The sequence below is a fragment of the Malurus melanocephalus genome, unplaced genomic scaffold (assembly GCF_030028575.1).
Source record: "Malurus melanocephalus ecotype Western Australia unplaced genomic scaffold, MMel_1.1 scaffold_625, whole genome shotgun sequence".
Taxonomy (NCBI): domain Eukaryota; kingdom Metazoa; phylum Chordata; class Aves; order Passeriformes; family Maluridae; genus Malurus; species Malurus melanocephalus.
The window spans coordinates 115295-128955 of record NW_026623857.1 but is presented as its reverse complement, the minus strand read 5'-3'; the positions used below and the strand labels follow the sequence as shown (position 1 = coordinate 128955).

Sequence of the window (13661 nt, the reverse complement as noted above, 5' to 3'; positions counted from 1 at the left end):
GACAATGGGAAAGATCCAGGTCACAGGTTTTAAACTGAGATCAGAGACCAGGGATCTATGACACAAACCAAATGAGCAACAGACCCCACGCCAGCCCAGGAGCATCTTTACTAGGGATGTGTCTGCTAAAAAGTGCAATTTTCCATGCTCCTAAATGGGTCTGTGTGGAAACAGACCTAGGCTTAACGAGGTCTAATTTSTTTTAAATCCATAGGTTTCTTTTTAATAATTAACAATCCCCATCACTCAGCTAAGTAATTCCTTACCCCTGACTACCTGCTATTAGGAATGAAATTTACTGTGAAATACTGTTAAAAGGTGGGAAGCAAGCGACATAATTCAAGTTTTAATTAAAAAAAAAATATATATCACACAAAGCCAGTCACAGAAGGAATTATAACTGAACAAGCCAAAAAACCCCCCACCTCAACCCAATGCCTACTCTTCCCAATTACCCACGTAATTCTTTCCATGCCATTTGAATTCTTCTAATTGACTTCTCTTACTGGATGCCCTGTGCCCAGACCACATCTCAGTTTTTCGCTCTGCGATTCCAGGAACTAGAAAACATGTCGGCATCATTACCATGAGCATTACACACCCTCACACACAAGGGTCCAGGAACTACAATTAACACATTAAGAAATAATAACTGCCAAGGGAGCAACGGAAGATAAACAGCATGGAGCTGATGTAGCAAGAATTCTGCTTGGGAAAGGGCTGTCTCTTGAGTAATGGGCAATGGAGAGGAATCAAAGCGCTGTGCAGCACTGCCCATTTACCAGAGAAAACCCCAAAACCAGCTGAACCGTTCACACATTAATTTCTCAAAACTTAATTTCACTAAAAGTATTGCTGSCTTTAAACTAGATTTCAAAGGAATCCGAAGGCTCCTGTTCTCAAAGAAATAAGAATCATGTCTTGTTGTGAAGTTTAAAATTGGTATATGTTTTTTGGTACTTGAAAACCTGCCCTGAAGCACTGTGGGCTTGTCATTTCCTTGTTCTGCTTTTTTAGCAGAAGCCAGAAATACTTATTTCTTTTACACATACATTAAGATGTATTTATAAAAAATAATAATAATAATAATAATACCGTTTTCCTGCCGGTTGATATCTATGTTTATGATTGCCTGGGTTGTTTTTTATTTTTGTTTGACTTGGTTTTTTTTAAATAAATTTAAATAATTGAGTTATTTTCCCAGTTAACCCAAGGGTTTTTAATGAAAAAAAATACTTAGGTTCCAGAGTCTTTAATTTAAAGCTTCCAGTCTGMAAATGTTTTGTGTGAGTAGTCCTGCAGAAGCTGCATAACAAAAGGCTGCAAGAGCATGCCAACCATTTGGATAYCGATCCATCTTCACCACTGTAACTGACAGAAATCATGGAGAATGCTGCTCCTTTTGGGCAYCAGCCTTGACTTTAGCTATTGCTTTCAGGTGGACCAGCCAAAGGCCTTAACACGTTTCACTGAGATTAGGCACGAGGGAACACGATGGCACAGGCGAGATTTATGAAACGCTTTGTCTCATGTCTCTCCCACCTTGGGGCTGARCAGCCACAGAAAAACCAACAAAAAYATCACCACTGTAAAAACAGCCTTTCCTACATTCACCCAAATTCCTGCGCAGGAAAAGGGAGGCAGAAGAGGCACAGACACACAGGGTAGGATTTTGAGCTCTGCTCAAAGCCACCTTTTGGGAGAGAAGGGCGATGCTGTGACCCGTGTGGCGTTTCTGTGACACGAGTGATCCCCACACACGGCTCATCAGTCAACTCAGACACTTCAGCAAATCACATGCCACTTTGTAAAAACGTAATTGTTTTTATTTTCCAATTTTCCATGTTTTGTGTAGAGTGCTGCTGTGTTCAAGCGAAGTGAATAAAAGCATAAACAGCAAGCACCATCTGGAGAACATTCTTCCAGCATGCTGAGAAATAGCARCCGCCTGTGCGCTACCTGCTATAAATAAATGTCATTAAAAAATGTCCAAAAAATTGTTTGTTCCTATTTGATGGAACTGTAGCCAGATAAAATTTTCCTTAACCCTGACTTCAGGTATTCACCACGTTCACAAAAAACCCTTCCAAACAGAGGCAGATGTTTGTTTCTCCTTCCTTTTTGTTAATATGGGTATTATTAACAGAGTAATAACCCTAAACATTATTCTAATAAGAGCAACAGAGGTTGCAACTTAAGCATAACATGTGAACAAAGCACTGAAAATCCAAATGATTTTTAAATTGTACCAGGCTCAGAATAGGTTGATATCGCTCAGCCCGCTAGCAAGAGAACAGGCAAAATTATTCATTCTCCAAACTGATAGTGTATCAGTTTGGAGGGGAAAAAAAATACCAGAAAGTCCATAATTTATTTTCAGTCTACACAAAGCCACATCTCCCTCTCTGCTGACAAAATACAGACCAAGCTGGCTGYGATGAGGCTCTGCAAAGGGTCGGGGTTTGCTGTGTTTGTTTAATCGCTGCAATTAGAGATACACAAATAATGAAACTGTTTGCTGTAGTGGCCAGGGTGGGGGGGAAATATTAAAAAGAGATGCTTGGGTTGAGTAATATAAGAACAATTTTGGTAAAATGAAAAAATAAAACACTTTAATTTGTTCTACTCAGAGGGCATTGAAGCCTTGAAAGAATCCATTCAGTTCGAAAGGAAAAATACATTTTCACTCTGCAACAAAGCATTTGAGCAACTGTCCTGTTTTACTTCTGTTTTTTTTTTGTTTGTCAGACAACCATTTTCAGCACCCAGGAAAGGATGCTTAGGAGAGCTTGCTGCTTCTTGGGGAGGGAGGAGAAGATCTGACCRTTCCTTATCCCAGCCTCGGACACACCTTGTGCCCCTGTGCAGGGGAAGGGATGAGTGTTGTGTTTTTCTCCCTTGAAGCTGCTGCCAGCCCYTCTCTTCCCCCATGCTCAGGGCAGCCCCCAGCCCGGGCAGCCCAAGGGGGGCAGGYAGAGGCAGATATGGGAACAGCAGCATTGCTTTTCTTGGTTACACATGGCTCAACCACAGCTGGCCCTGGGTGACTCTTCCCAGAGTGACACAGCCCTCATGGCCCATGGGAGGGTGGGATGTGCTTTGGGGTACAGCAGATGGTTGGGTGTCTGGAGGCTGACACAGGATGCASTCTGAAGCCTCCCTGATGAGCCCCTAGCCACCAGTGGGGAGAAGGATTTGAAGAAATTTTAGGGTTTTTTTCCCATGTTTTAAATCCCCCTTATATCAGTAGAAGTCATGAAGTGAGAAGAATGTTGAACAGCACCCACAAAAACAGGCKGGGTCCCTTGCACGGAGAGGAGCTGAGATTCCCGAGGCTTAGGACACATGGCCAGCACMGCCACAATTCATCACTGAAGGGCAAGAGTGGAAATGCATAAATCAGATTTGGTCCTTCCCTCGAGCTGTGCCACTTTGTCCAAACCCAGCATTGTCACACCCTGGTGTGTTCTCAAAAGCCTTGCTTTTGGCTGGGACTGGTCACCATTCCTGCTGGAAGCAAAGGCACCATTCCCACCATGTTTTATTCTCTGCTTTCATTTGGACTCAATATGTAAGGCACTGCATGAATAGGGATGAGGGTCCAGCCCCTTCCCCAATGAAATCATCATMTCAAACACAACAAGGGCAGGAAATGATAACGTGGCTACAGTTCTCATTAGCCATCTTTTCCTAATGTTTATATTTTAGCTACTTTTCTTTACAGAGTCCACTCACACCAGATAAATCAGACTTTGGAAAAGGATCCAAAGGCTGTCTGGCAGTGAATACACTGGACTACTGATATGTTAGGATAATAATGATGATTATCATGATTAATCAGCCTTGATGAAGAAGATGTTGCCAGAGCAGGTATAGAGGGAAGGCAGGTGTGGGAACACGGCTATCTCCATGCACGCACACATGTGTGCGTGTGTATGGGGGGGAGGGTTGTTCTTTGTTTTGTTTTTGCCTTTGGTCAAATTCAAACAATGTGCAGTAACAAGAAGTAAATGTCATTTTCCTCCCATCCATCTTAATTTGGCATCCATTTTAAAGCTTACCTTTGACCTTTTAAAATGTTAATACACTTAAGCAGATATAAAAAAAACACAAAGCTCCTGGAAAAATTAATCACAGCCATATCATGATGCGAGTCTAAAAATGTAACATCAGTTGTTTTCCTCTTTAAAGAAACATTTGGCCAATGCAGCAGCAGTAACTATGCTACAATTACCTATTATTTCCTTTTCAAACAAATAACCACATTAAATGCTATTGCAAAACCCTTTCAGCATAACCAGCACAACCTACTATGAATCTTTTTTGTTGAGTAACTGCCTAGAACCACAGAAAGGATCCTGAAAAGGACCTTGAGAAGTCTCCTAATCCATTTCTCTGCCCCAGGCAGGGCCAGCTACAKCTAAACCATTCTTGACAGGAAACCTTATTTAGATTTCCTAAAGTAGCAGCCTGAAATAGAACTGGGGAAAATTGCACAAATCGAAATATGTAACATATACAGTCGTGTAAAAATAATTTATATATGTATACAAATAAGAAAATACAAAGATACAACCCCGATCTAAATTGTAAGTCTCCCTCCCTTGACCACTTCATATCCTCTAACCAAAGAGTTCAAAACAGGAAACTCTAATAAAAACACCTCCTTCCCTTTTAAAAATAAAAGGCTGCTTGATTGAGAACCCCAGCTCCTTGGAAATGCAGGGCCACCTCTTCTCAAAAAAATCAGAATCACCAGGTCCCAAAATATTTGGGTCTTTACACTCCAAAGCAAAGAGCTCTTCAGTTCTACCAAAAAGCAAATACTAAGTAAGTGTCGACCAGCCTTTCCAGTAACCAAAGTGAATCTGTCTGTAGCCTGTTTGTGATCCAGGGCATTCACCTCATCTCCTGATTTAATCATTTCAGGTGATAGGCTGTGCTAGAACCCTCCTGGACAGCCACTGCCCAGCTCTGGGTTTACATGCTATGAACATGGGGATCCATGGCACAGCCTTATGCTCTTCCCCTTTCCTGTCTGTAGCACTTTTGGCATCCAGGGCTACCCCATCCATTTAATACTCCACTTGAGAAGACAGAAAACTGTGGCAACAGCCAAATTGTATCCTAAAAGAGAAGTGATGATTTCATAGCTAAACACAGCTGCTACCTAAGCATCCAAAAAAAAACCAAAMCAAAACAAAACAGTTAGGGACCTAAACATCAACTCCAAACCAAAGGCAGATGCATTCCCTCAGTGAGGAGGGAAGTAAATTCCTTGCATCTGTTTTTTTCCACCTACCCACATTATTTGACTGTAGCACAACTTGAGTGTGGTCAAGCAGTTTTGCACAAAATGAACATAAGTTTAGGCACAAGGGTGTGAGGAGATGTGAGGTACTGAGCTTGGCACCACCAGTCCCRTGAGAGAACAGCAGCCCTTCATGGATCCTACAAACAAWGCAGCAGWGCCCYGATGCAGAGCCCAGTTCCTTCTGTCACTGGAGCCTTGTGAATCCACCCTAACCCTACACAGGAAATGGGAAGAGGTAACTCCATCCAGCCCCCAGGGACCAGGGATGAACTAAAAGCACGTCACCCTAGAACAGAGAGACTGTTCTGCATGCTCCTTCTTCTGGGATCTGCTTATTTGTTCCTACTTCCTTCTGGCCTCCCCTCWGCATCCCACAGTCTTCAGAGCAAGCTTTGATTAAGTCAAAAGCCCTCTTTCCCCACCTTTCTGGAGGGCAGACCTCCTGGCTCAGAGCTGCCTCTGATCTCCAGCCCCATCACTARGGCTGGAGATGAAGGCATCTGTTATTCCGACAGTGATGCCTGACTTCTTGCTTAAGAAAATCCTGATTAAAAAACAATGTGTTGCCCTTCCTGTTTGCTTTGCAGTGGCCWTGTGTAGATCCAGCTCTACAGCAAGCAATCCATCACCAACAACCAGAAAGATCTGTACCACGCAAACACAGAAATATTTCACTTTATTTTCCACGTTTTCCATTCTCATTGCCCATCTAGTTCAATGCACCTCACCATCTTTTCTTTAACCTAATTATTAGAGATATATGTGGAACACCTAATAATTTTCTTTTAACCAAGGACCATTTTGTGTGGTATTGCCTCATAAGCTTCAAAGACAATCAAATTTAAAAGAAAATAAACACACCGAATACACATTTCTCACTCTGTCACTCCTGACCCTTTGTTTCTTGATTTTTTTTGCTTACAGAATGCAACAGAATATACACGTGCTGTTGCTACACCGTTTGTGCTSAGTTTATTCACCATATTTTGATCACAGACTAGAACTTCAATAAYACTCCTCTAGTTAATTAGTTTATTCACTAGGCACAGATGAATAACTGATGAGCTACAAAAAGTTGCTATTGTCTGAGTCAGTCACCAAGTAACTAACTTGGCCATTCAGGCAGGGAGAAGTTTTCTTCTCTGAAAGGTGACAAGTAGCTATGTAATGACTTCTATTATTTTCTCAATAAACTCAGAGAAAATAGGACATTGCAGCTAGAAAAACACAGAAAGAGAAATTAGCTGCTACTGTCATTAAGGATTCAGAGACTGAAAAAGAACAGTTGGTGCAATGCAGCTGGAGAGGCTTTTTGGAGTAAAGTGATTATTGTCTGGCCATTAACAAATTATTTTTTCCTGGAATGAAAGACCTCCACTCCTCCAAATAACCTGGCTTTGCTATGAGGAGCACACTGAGTGCCAGGGCAGGCGAAAGCCCTCTCAGCCCTCCTGGTGGCCACTACGCTTCCATTTCTTTGTTTCCATGCCACAGTAAAAATACAGAATAAYTAAAAGGTTGAAGCACATGCAGACATTGGAAGAGAGACTGGTTTGCAAAATTAGACTGACCAAATGAATTTGGAGCTGCACCCAGAACRTTCAGGGACCTATCAGCAGCCACACTTAGCGAGGTGTCACAGCAAACCTCCCTCAGCTCCACCAAGCAGAGCTCACCCCAATCATTGACTCAGAGGTAACACGATGGTAAAACATTCTGGGCACAGTCAGTCAGTGCTGGGGCTTGTTCTGGTATCTCTGTGCCTGCTGTGGGGAACCCAAACCCACAGCCAGCTTCTCTTGCAGGACAACAGCAGTTCCCTTYCTCCTGCTCCAGGGGCGGCTCTCTGGCCTCTCCCAAGGCATGGCAGCAATACAGGGACCTGGAAGCCACTAAGCTAAGGACACTTCTTTTCTGAAGAGGGTGAAGGACACAGGACACCAACCCAGRCTCTTTGTTTAATCCTTGAGAACAGCTAGCCCTCTGATGTCTTGAAGAAGCATTTCCAAACAACTACACGCCCAAACTGAGATCACTGAGGAGTGGTGTCACTCAAGGATCCATATTGGCACTGGTACCCTTCARTGTCTTCTTCAGTGACACAAACAGTGGGATCAGGGGCACCCTCCACTCTTGTGAGCCCACCTGGAATACTGCATCCAGCTCTGGGGTCCTCAGCACAGGAAAGACATGGACCTGTTGGAGCAGGTTCCGAGTAGGGCCAGGAGGATTATCAGAGGCTGGAACACCTCTCCTATGAGGACAGGCTGAGAGAGAAYGGGGCTGTTCATCCTGGAGAACAGAAGGCTCCAGAAGACCTTACAGTACCTAAAGAAGACCTACAGGACAGGCAGGGACAGACTACAGGGACAGATGTTTCAATAGAYAGCTAATTAAGGTCAATTTAAACTGCACATAATGAAGACTTTTTTACCGTGAGAGTGGTGAGACACAGCAACAGGCTGCTCAGAGAGGTGSCAAATGTCCCATCCCTGGAAACATTCCAGATCAGGTGGACAGGGCTCTGAGCAACCTAATCTGGCTGAAGATATCCCTGCTTACTGCAGGGAGGTTGGAGTAGATGACTTGTAAGGTCCCTTCTAATCCAGCTATTCTGTGACTCTATTAACTAGGAAATACAACAGGAKGCTGGAAACAGGTCCTTCTCAGAGGAATGCAGGCACTCACCTCCAAAACCAGCACCCGAGTGTGGAGCTGCAGCCAGAGGCCAGGACACCCAGCSTCCCACAGAACCGGCAAAATCCTACAGATGCAACCCTGTAAACTCACCTAACTCATGTTACACACTGCTCTGTACACTAAAGGACAGYGTGGATACAACTGGGTGGGGGTGGGAAAAAAGGAAAGCCAGAACTAACAAGCAGCATTAAATCAGCCGGCAGAGCAGCTCCTCCACAGAATGGCCTATTTACAGAGGAGCTCAGAGCCCTGGGAGGGATGGGCGATATTGCAAACCCAGGAAAAAAATTCCCTGGGAGAACTGAGGCTAACAAAGATCCCTGCAGCCTAGGACCTCTCATACAGCCACCTCCTTTTTGGAACCCAGAGTCTGCTGGGAGGATTTAAGCCTAGGGCTTTGAACCTAAGATAAAGAAAACTTTTTCATCCTGCAAACAGTCTGTGAAACTCAAGCAATGTTGGGCAGTGTTCTACTGTATTGTTTCTGTAGATGCTGTTTCTGGAGGCAGGACCCAGCACAGCCTGATCTCAAAACAAAGCCATCCGTGGCTAGCACCGCATATCACCAACCSTCTCTTTCCTCTCAAAATAAAATAAAATAAAAGCAAGTACCCCCAGAAATCATTCATCCATCCCAGTTTCATAACAAAAATATTTGTCAGCTCCCATTTTATGTCCCTTTCTCTGGCTGCCTGTTCTACAAAGCCACCATTTCAGCTGCCGGTAGAGACCAGCACCACAACAGATCCCACATCCCTGTGCACCCTGCAGGCAGGATGGCCACCTCTCTTCCACAAACCCTCACCTGCTCTGCCATAAATTTTTCTGGGGAGTTTTTAATTTTGTTTTTTTATTCTCAGTAGCTGTGGAGCACCCATCAGAGGTACTCAGCTACTGTAACAAGCACGTGATTTATGTAAAAGTAATTGGGGTTAAACTATCTGCCACATCAAACTCTTCACATTTGGCCCCATTTTTAGGACCTAGAAACATCTGAAATAAATAAAGCCATGTGTCATTTAACAGGGTCTGGGCTTAATTAGGATCATTCTGGATTTTACAGGAGAAGCCTTGTCCTGCCAGCTTTACATGTCTAGTCTATCACTTGCAAGGTTATCTGCTTTTTTTTTTTTCCTTTAGTACCTACATCAAAATATTTTTCCACACAGCTTTTATTTTTTCTGTTTTTTCATTCTCCAACCAACCGGATGACAACCACTCCTTATCTCTGGCCGTCTTCCATGCTAAAATAAGAATGCCGTTGTTGCGCCGAGGGAGCTGCACCCTTCCATCTCCGCTCCCTCCCGAGCAGCACACAGCTGGCTGCGCAGAACGCCCGAGCTTCCATTTTCTGGTCATTTTTCTGTGATGTTGTTGCAATTTACCCTTTAGCTACAATCTGTATTTGTAAATCACACCAGGCCTCAGTGCTGTGGATTGTGTAGGCTGAGGTGACAGTGTCTGTCCTGAGGAGCTGGAGATGCTCAGCCCATCTCCACTGTGGATGCAGGATCGCTGACACCAGGGTGAGCAGCAGCCAAACACAGCTCCAACCACGCCGGGCCTTTGATTAGCAGCTGGAATGACTGCATCAGAAGAGGGGTAGGATTAGAGATTGATGGGCTGCTGTGAGGCTGTTATGTCTGTGTGACTGGCTCCAGCAGCAGCATTTGAATGTCAAACTGTATCCCCTCGGAGCAGAGAGGTTCCACCTGCATGGAATGCTGTGTGCAAGGCACTGGGGGAAAGCAAAAGGTTTGGGTTGGGGTCTGAACTGACAGTCCAGGACAGATGAGACCTTGGTRGGCCAGGCAGAGATGAGGAGAGAGGAAAACATGAAATTATTTGCCCACAGCTACACTGGCAGTTTGTGTCAGAGGCAGAAACGGGAGCCAGATTTTTTTTTAAAAATGAGTTCCTCATGCAGGAGATGAGCCAGCCGCCTTTGTTATATCTAAATGCATTTTTCCCTGTAATTCCTACTGCTGCAGGCTCTGCACAGTGAGCTCAAGCATCCTGAATTTGGAGGGTGCTCAGTGTGACTTGCTCATCCCAAATGCCGTGCCTGGTACACAACCAGCTCCATCCTCCAGCCCATGTCTACAAGGCAATCAGTGCACGTTGAAAAAGCTTTTTTTTGGTAGGAAGCGATCAGGACCCTGCAAAACCCATCACCGAGGTGATTTCCATCTGACCCGGATAGCTGTGACTACTGGATCACCTCCAGAATTTAATGCATGCACGGGAACTCAGCATCCTTCTTCAGTCAACTCAGACAGTTATTCCCTCTTCAAGTTTGGCTTCAAGGATTTCTGAAGGTGAAAGAGACTTCAGCATCTCCCTACTGGAACTCCTCACAGAAATGCTCAAAAATTCATTAGARATGCCAAGGACAAAATAGTGAGGATGCATTAATTGATCAGGTTGCTCTAGCAGAGTGGTGCAGGAAATCACATCGGCTATCAGCAGCCTCCTGAGCAAGTTATWGTAGTTACAGCTGATTAACCAGGGCCACTCACAGAGTCACGAAATGGAAGGAAAGGCTTTTCCAAATTTACATATTTAAAAAAMCAGAGGTGTGCTGATTTCTGTCCTATGGAGTGTTTCAGGCATAACACTAGTAATCAGTAGCATATTTGTGAGGAAATCTTTACTTTGAATGCTAAGCCGATTTGCTAATGATAAATGACGTGAAAGGTTACTTAGAAAAAAGAACATTTCCTCATCAAGTCTAAATGGAAAATACCTGAAGAATTAATGGGCAACCAGATACTCTTTCCTCTTTAACAAAACATTCCCAKTAGACAATATATATACTTTAAATCCTGCATTTGAATTTTTTTAAACATACTTCTGATGGAGAACGGCACACAAGAAAAGTATCCTCAGCAACGAGAACTGAACATAAAAAAGGGACATAAAGCTGAACCAATCTCTCAAAAAAGAGAGATTATGACGGRGGGAAATGAAAGGAGAATGACTGCCCTGCAACTCCCGCCCAGGGCGCTTGTACCCCGCAGCATCTCCCCCGAGAGATGCACAAGTTCTGGAGCACRGCATCTCACCCTGGCACCACCGCCACGCACGCCCGGAGCGCGGCGACGCCGGCGCAGATSACCCACGCCCCGGCACAGCCTCCTCAGGAAAAGCCACCAAGGGAGACGCAGGTGACAGTCCGTCCGCTGGCAGGCTCAGCCAGGAAACCGRGCGGCAGCGGGAGCAATTCTGCCCCAACTTCCGAAGGGTCAATTCTCCTCCTGCTTCTCGCCTGTGACCGGCTACGCGAGGGACCCCAAATCATCCCATTACCGCCCATCTTGAAATCCACCCTACATTTTTCTAATCTCCTTCGCCCCGAGCGCGGAGCCGGGCGCTTAACGCCGCTGCCGTGTGTGTTTTGTCGCCCGTGGGGCAGAGCCACGACCCGCGGGGGCGATGCCCGGGCCCGACACGGCCGCTCCTCCCCGCGCACCCACGGGCGTGATTTTGGAGAAGTTGCGCAGGCAGGAGGAGGAGAAGGAGGAGGAAGAAGGGCGGGGGTGGGGTGGGTGGCTCTGCCCGTGCGGTCACGGTCTCGCCCCGTCCCTCTCCCCGCCGCGGTCCCTCCGCGCCCCGCCAGCGCCGCAGCCGCACCGCCGGGACAAGCCGCACAAAGCCGCCGCCGCCACCGGGATCTCGCTGCGCCCGCTCGGCGCCACCACAAACAATGGTCACGGGCCGAAGCRGGGACCGCGGGGCCGCCGCCCTCGCCACGGTACCGCAGCGCCCGAAGGCTCGGCGGGTGGGATTCCCGCAAAACGCCGCCGCCACGGCCAACCTGTCACCGCTCCGCCCGGCCCGGGCTGCCGGCGCGCAGCCGCTCCGCGGCACCTACCTCCGGTGGAGGGTGCGGCAGCCCCTAGCTCGGCTCCATGGGGCCGCAGCCGCCGCCCGCTCTGTCAAGCGCGGCCGCCGCCGCCGCCGGGACGCGCCGCCCTGCCCTGCCCGGTACCGCTCCCGCTCCCCCCGCGCCGGGCGGGCCGGGGAGCGCTGGGGCGGGGCGAGCTCCGGGGGCGGGTCCGACAAACCTGCACCACGCCCGGCAGCTCGGCCTCCGCACCGCCCTCCAAACACCGCCCCACGGACCGCCCTGCGCACCGCCCTCCAAACACCGCCCTCCAAACACCGCCCTCCAAACACCGCCCTCCAAACACCGCCCCACGGACCGCCCTCCAAACACCGCCCAACCTGCACCACGCCCGGCAGCTCGGCCTCCGCACCGCCCCACGGACCGCCCCGCGCACCGCCCTCCGCGCACGGTGTTCGGTGCGGAGCGCTCGGTGCTGCGGTGCGGAGCGCTCGGTGTGCGGTCAGGAGCGCTCGGTGCTGCGGTGAGAAGGGCACGGTGTGCGATGAGAAGCGCTCGGTGTGCGGTGCGGAGCGCACGGTGCTGCGGTGCGGAGCGCTCGGTGTGCGATGAGAAGGGCACAGTGCTGCGGTCAGAAGCGCTCGGTGCTGCGGTCAGGAGCGCACGGTGTGCGATGAGAAGGGCACAGTGCTGCGGTCAGGAGCGCACGGTGTGCGATGAGAAGGGCACAGTGCTGCGGTCAGGAGCGCACGGTGTGCGATGAGAAGCGCTCGGTGTGCGGTCAGGAGCGCCCGCGGTCCCGCGGAGCCGCGCCACCGGCGCCCCGGACACCCGGGAGGATGCTGCGGCAGGCAGCGTCATCCTCGTTCATAAATCTCGTGAATTTTTTTCTCCCTGCTTGCTTGAAGTTTTGACCTTGTCTCCTCTGCGTCTATCTCGGATTGACCACGATTGTGACTTCTTGTTTTTCTTTTTTCCCCCTCCACCTCTTTCCCCTGTTTTTAATTCATTCCCTCGCCCGCCTCCGTCTTTTCCATCCTTCCTCTCCCTTGTCCCCGTTTTCCCATCAGACTCTGAATATCCCAAGCCCCTTGACCTCAGGCTCCGGGGCTTTAAAAAACTTTAAAACAGTTTTGTCAAGAGTTTTTTTGTAGGTTTCAAACCGCTATTAAGTGTCGCCGGCAGCTTATTGGAAGGTGCGGTGCATTTAACTAAATCCGTGGCTAGTATTACATAATATGCCCTCGAATGTACATAAAAGATGATTGTAATTCCATCTGGATTTCTGCTGATATTAGCAAACCGCTCAAGATTTCCTCTTGCRGTTTAATGGGCTTTTCAAAACCTTTGACTGGTGCTGGATCAAACAGATTATGATTTAAGAAAGGGTAAAGCACACACACTCATGACATTTTAGGAATTAGTTAAAGAAGAAAAAAAAAAAAAAACTTAGTAGGTCATCTGCCTAATCCATCTTCCAAAAGAGAGTAGGAATGTTCTCCATACAGTAATTTATGGGCATTTGTCTARTTTTCTTTCAAATGCTCCAAATATGTGGCTTCCTCATCACCCATAGGAATTTAGGTCAAGCTGCCTGAGAGGGAATTTTGTGGCATCTTGGGATTTAAAATTCACTACTGTTATTCCAAGGTGGCTTGTTTGTTGTTGTTGTTTTTTTTTTTTTTCCAGACAGCACAACTGTGCAGTTGCAGTTGGTCATTTATTTCTTGCCCATCATCATGGATGGATTTTGGCCATCACTTTCCCCAGGTTGAGAGCCCAGCGACATGCACAGCTGAG

General features: G+C 47.2%; 1 protein-coding gene across 1 annotated transcript in view; it reads right to left on the bottom strand.

Moving 5' to 3' along the window:
- Window positions 1-12043, bottom strand: part of RAI2 (retinoic acid induced 2) — a 45449-nt gene extending 33406 nt beyond the window's left edge. The window contains exon 1 of the mRNA XM_057383342.1: window positions 11889-12043. The gene's annotated coding sequence lies outside the window, so the exon portion shown is untranslated. The remainder of the gene's footprint in view (window positions 1-11888) is intronic.
- Between the last annotated feature and the right edge of the window lie 1618 nt (window positions 12044-13661).